Below are 6,296 nucleotides of genomic sequence, written 5' to 3'. Positions count from 1 at the left end.
TATATATATATATATATATATATATATATATATATATATATATATATATAATATGTATTTTAAAAATAAAATTTAAAAATTTTAAAAATAAAAATTTACTTAAAAATTAAAAATTAAAAAATTAAAAAATTAAAATAAATCCCCCTCCCCCAAACAAATGAAAAAGAAACAGCGTCATCATAATCTCTGGGCAAAGTAATCTTTTTAATTACTTTTTTTCTGAAGGGTTAGAAGTTTCAGGATTCAGAAAAGTTTTTTCTTCATCTGGATTATTAATTCATTTTTAAAATTTTATTTTATTTTATTATGTTAGTCACCATACAAAAATCATTAGTTTTTGATGTAGTGATCCATGATTCATTGTTTTAGTATAACACCCAGTGCTCCGTGCAGTGTGTGCCCTCCTTAATACCCATCACAGGGCTAACCATCCCCCCACTCCTCTTCCCTCTAGAACCCTCAGATTGTTTCTTAGAGTCCATAGTCTCTCATGGTTCGTCTCTCCCTCCGATTCCCCCCCTTTCATTTTTCCCTTCCTTCTCCTAATGTCCTCCATGCTATTCCTTATGTTCCACAAATAAGAAACCATATGATAATTAACCTTCTCTGCTTGACTTATTTCACTTAGCATAATCTCCTCCAGTCCCATCCATGTTGATGTAAAAGTTGGGTATTCATCCTTTCTGATGGCTTAGTAATATTCCATTGTATATATGGAACACATCTTTTTTATCCATTAATCTTTTGAAGGGCATCTCAGCTGTTTCCACAGTTTGGCTATTGCAGACATTGCTGCTATAAACACTGGGGTGCATATGGCCCTTCTTTTCACTAAATCTGTGTCTTTGGGGTAAATACCCAGTAGTGCAATTTCTGGGTCTTAGGGTAGCTCTATTTTTAACTTCTTGAGGAACCTCCATACTGTTTTCCAAAGTGGCTGTACCAGCTTGCATTCCCCTCAACAGTGTCAGAGGTTTCCCGTTTCTCCACAACCTCTCCAACATTTGTTGTTTCTTGCCTTGTCAATTTTTGCCATTGTAACTGGTGTAAGGTGGTATCTCAATGTGGTTTTGATTTGAATTTCCCTGATGCCTAATGATAATGAACATTTTTTCATGTGTCTGTTAGCTATTTGTATGTCTTCTTCAGAGCAGTATCTGTTCATATCTTCTGCCCATGTTTTGACTTGATTATTTGTTTTTTGGGTTTATAGATCTTGGATACCAGCCCTTTATCTGTAGTGTCATTTGCAAATATCTTCTCCCATTCTGTGGGTTGCCTCTTTGATTATTAATTCATGCTGGATTCTTATCCAAATTCCTTGTTTCTGAATTTATGTCTTTACAGACTATATTATTGATAATGCATTTGGTTCCAAACAGTTCTTTTGAGTTAACAATACTGTTTTAAAATATCTTTGAAATTTTTCTGTCTTACAAAAAAGTTTATCAGCTATTGCTTTATATTTATTCCTGCACTGTCTTCCCAATGCATTGTATTCTTGCTGTATTCACTCTTCTATTTTCTCTTTGTAACAAATCTGATGGCTCCCATTTGTCTGCTTAGTTAGCCTTCTATTTAGCTGGTGACCTATATGCTTGATGTCCTGGTTTATATGGTCATCATGCAATTTGAAATGATCATTGTACTTTTGGTTCAGTGTTTGTTGCCTGTCAAACTTTTGTAAAAATGATGTGCTCAATAAGGTGATGCTGGTTCAATTATTTGAGATGATCTCCAATTCTTACAACCTTGAGAATCTAAAGGCTTGACATGAGAAAGGCCTGGGAGTTCCCCTCCTTACCTTTTTTTCTCACATGTGGCTTTAAGTGGTTTACACCAGGTATGTACTTTCCCTCTGAAGTGAGACATGACAACCAGGAAAATCTTTCCTGGCTATAAGGGACAAAATATGGAAATATGGAAAATTTAATACTAAATATGGAAAACTTAGTACTTTATCAGTGATGCTTTTGAGGAAAGATCTTGCTCAAAAAGGGAAAATGCAAAATTAATAAAGGAAAACCTCACTAAAATGAGTCAGGATTCCAGTCAGGGGAGATCTCACACCACACCACTGCCTATCAGCCCTTTGCATACCCATCAAGAAGAGAGTACTTTGCATTTCCAACAGGAAGAAGACTATGCATTACTACCCCAGCAGGAGGAAAAAAATGTGTTTTTTGTTTGTTTTGTTTTTTGTTTTGTTTTCCTGATGGGCTATAGCTCAGCCAGTTAGAGACCTTAAACAAAGTAGCTAATGAAAAGTCACTACACTTGAATTACCAGTTTACCCCAATAAACTTTCCGTTTACAAAATCCCCTTCCAATACCTCCTTTCTTCTATAAGAATAGTCCTTTCCTTTGTTCTCCAGACTTGCCTATGGCTTTGCCATAGGTTGCATGACCCAAATTGTAATTATCTGCTATTCCTTAATAAACCCATTTTTGCTTGAAGTTTTACATTTAATGTTAACAGTGTGAACTGGGGAATGGGGCCATTTGGGCAAGCAGTGAGGACTCTGACATGGTTATATGTCCTGGAGTGTCATATCTGCTGAAGGAGGCATAGGAAACCTACAGCAAATTCTTGGGCTAGGACTATGTCATCTGAGATGGTGTCCTACCAATACTGAATCTGTCTCACTCAGAGACAAGGTCCTGAGTCCTTCTATGTTGGCAATATAGAAGATGGGTGATCCTTGTGGCTATCCAGTTGGTGTATTGGTCATGGGCTAGAAGTGGAGTGGCACAATATAACTTGGAGGCTTTCCTGAAGACTAAATTGCATATCTGGTGCTGGCTGCTATTGGAACAAATTGTTAAGAGCTCCCCTAGATCATCAAAGGCACATTCAGTAACATAATAAGTGGCTTCCCTTTCATTTGCCAAGGAACTCATCCAGTGCACATAAAGATTCTGGACACTTTTATATCCCAGTCTAAGAGAGATCTGCAATGCTATTTGTGAATTCCTGGAACCACCCAGTGAGAGCAATGGACAAATCATGGGGGGTTACAGTCACTGTAACCAGATGGGTTTTGTATGGACAATCACAGATCCAATTAGCTTTTAACAATATTTAATGTATAGAAAGCAGAGGCAAGTGCAATTTAGACATTCCTGCCAGAAAGCCCAATGCCTGAAAAGAAATTCAATCCATCTGCCACAATAACCAGTGGCATGCTGACTTGAATCCTTCCAACAGGGCTCTCCAACATTCCTCGCTTTTTCATGCAGTGGTGAATTGTGAGCTGGAATCATATTGTTCCAGCATTATATCTGTGTGTTGACTAGGTCTGAGGGGTTTACCAGCAACCTTATTACCTAGCCTATATAAAGCAGTAAGAATAACCAGAGTCACATAGATCATTGATATTAGATGAGTTTGGGTTAGATTCATTCTGACTGAGCTATTTGTATTTGATTAAAGGTGACTGTGGTTGCTCTCAGGGAGAAAGGAATGGGTTACATCATCCAGTGTCGGGTAAGGCCGGGACCTGTAGCTTTCTTGCACACTCTCATCTCTAAATATGGCTCATGTCCACCAAGTGGAGAGTTTCTTTCCCTCCTTAGACACCCAAACTGCCACTGCTTGGTCCCAGGGTGGTGGTTTCCACTTTCTGTAAATCTGCAGGGGAAATAATTTCATTAGCCATCACTTGTAACCATTATATTTAGGGAGAGTGGCCAGCACAAGAAGGCTCCTTCTGGAAAGTCCTCACCATTTTCAGTGTTTCTGAAGAAATTATAAAAACTAATTTGGTGGGCTTTTGGTCTGGGAGCATTGAATGATGAGTGGATCATATTGGACTATCCACTCTGAGTCAGGTTGCCAGCATAAAGCAGAAGGTGAGATGTTTGGAATAGCAAAGCAGAAGAAGGAAGTGGAGTCAGTAGATAAAATTAAAAAAAAAAAGGCATCCTCTTGGAGGATAAAAGCTTGAGCCTTGCCATAGATGACCAAAAGTGGATTTTGGAGGATGCATAATAACTTATATGTGGGGTTAAAGGCCCTGGGGGTGAGAGCCAAGCAAGATGAGGGCCTGAGAGAATTTGATCCATTTCAGAGACCACTTGCCCAAAAGTAATTTAATGAGAATCTCATTAAGCATGCCATTATGACACTCAATGAGGCCAGCTGCCTGGGAGCGGTAGCCTAGATGAAAGTTCCAAAGAATATTAAGTTGGAGAGTCCACTGTTTAGTCTCCTATGAGGGAAAGTAGGTGCCCTGGTGAGGTGTAATAATTACTGGTGATCCAAAGGGAACGAGAACCAATTTATTAAGAAAGAGATCGTCTCCTTTGAGGAGTGAAGGTCACCACATTGCTCTTGTGTAAAACTTAATGATTATACCTACATATCTGGAAGACCCAGCTGAAGAGGGCAGGCCCTCTTAAAGCAGGGATTTCCTGGTAACCCATGGTTGTGTGGGACCATTTTGTGAGCTGGTAGGAAGGGTTGGTACCCTGAAGAGTCTGTACCAGACAGAGCATGGAGGGCTTAGTGATGAAATTTGCAATATTGTTGAAAATGACTTCTAGTGTAGAACAGTTAGTGTAAGCAGAAATATGAGTAACAATGATAAGAATTGGAGAATCTGCTTATTTCTTCCATATCTGGGTGCCCCTCAGATGAACTTGCCTTTTATGAAGTGATCCTCCTTTGTATGAGCTAATTCCCCCATACCTATTGGCCAGATCAAACCAGAAGGTCATGAACAACAGCCCAAGAGTATGTGAAATGTGGATCTGCAAAAGGTCCCTTTTCTAGTCTTCTTAAGTGCTAGTTGAACAGCTATAGTTCTGACCATTAGACTGAGCTACAGTGGGAAGGAAGGAGAGTCTCCTTGATTAGAGGTGCCTAAGGCTGTGTAGAATGCCATGGTCTTCCAGCAAGCTGAATTATGTGCTATGGTGGCACTGGCATTGGTGAAAAACAACCACTCACTGAACATCTCAGAAGTTGGTCCAATGGGACCCCAAGGGGCAAATGGAGGAGGAAGTTGGAGGGCCACTAATGCTTCTTCAAGATTCTTAGGAAAGGGGCTAAGCATAGAGGAAGCCACATCCTCCTATATTTGACATAGGGTTCAATCTTCTCTTGAAGATATCATTTCCATTTTACTAAGGAGGCATCACTGGCCATACTGAGCTTCACTGGCAAACATCTCTAGCCCATGGCATTATAGGAACTTTTGTAGAATAGTACCAGGTGGAGCTGATTAGGGCATTGGTTTCTAAAAGAGCCCAATAGAATGCCGAAAATTGGCACTCAGGGGGAGTTTACCAAGTTACCCCTGGAGACAGGTGCTTAGTTAAGAATTCCTTAGGAAGTCAGGTAAACTCGTGTTTGGTCCAGAGACTCCAGGATGTGGTCAAGGACTTAACTCAGAACTCAGTGCCAGGTGAGACTAAAGGTTGGAGCGGTTGGACTGCCTGCTATGGAGCACCCAAAACACACTGTTGGGTATCACCCCAATTGAAGGTGGCAGACATGCCTGTGCTTGCATATATAGAGCAAGTAATTAGTGAGAGAATAGGGATGTGTTGCCCCCAGAACAGGAAAAGACCGAGTATGCCATTATGCCTGTCTGAGTGTAGTGGATGGTTTAATGGTGTGTACTTGATTTTTAAGTTCTGATGGTCAGTGAAATTTCTTGGCTCTTGGAGGATCACATGGTGCCCAGAGACTTGACAGATGAGACTGAGCCTTGGATCTAGTGGGAGTGATTGCTCAGTCACATTGATGTAGGTGCTCTGTGAGACTGGGCAAATCTGGCCTTACCACATCTCCCAGAGGGAACTTCAAGCATAATGCCATCAATATCGTGTCCAAAATGTCACTCTTCCAATTGTAATATATTTAAATCCTAGTGGTAGAGGTTATGTGACATTGCAGTGTAGTTTAAATATACCATGGGGAGCTGTGTAAATGTATACTGAGTCACTTCAAAAATTAAGGCAAATGGGCCCTGAGATTCCTATGTGATATGAACATAATATAACATATCAGCTAGGTCAATGACCACAAAGGATGGTTATTGGACCCATTGTATGCCCTCAATCGATTCTATGAGATTAGGAATTAGAGCCCTGGTTGGGGAAATCTGAGCATTGAGATTTCCATGGTCAGTGGTGAGGTGCCATTCATTAATGCCTGGCTTGAGTACTGGCCAAATGGAACTATTGAAAGAGAGGGGGTGGTTGTGGAATGAATCATTCCTGTTTCAAGCAGATTGTTAATGACAGGGTATAGGCCTTCAGTGCCTTATTTAAGTTGGTACTGGGGGTGA

This window comes from Mirounga leonina, unplaced genomic scaffold (genome assembly GCF_011800145.1).
Source record: "Mirounga leonina isolate KUSES-001 unplaced genomic scaffold, KU_Mleo_1.0 Mir_178, whole genome shotgun sequence".
In the NCBI taxonomy this organism is placed as follows: Eukaryota; Metazoa; Chordata; class Mammalia; order Carnivora; family Phocidae; genus Mirounga; species Mirounga leonina.
The sequence above is the reverse complement of the archived record's forward strand: the minus strand, read 5'-3'. Positions refer to the sequence as shown.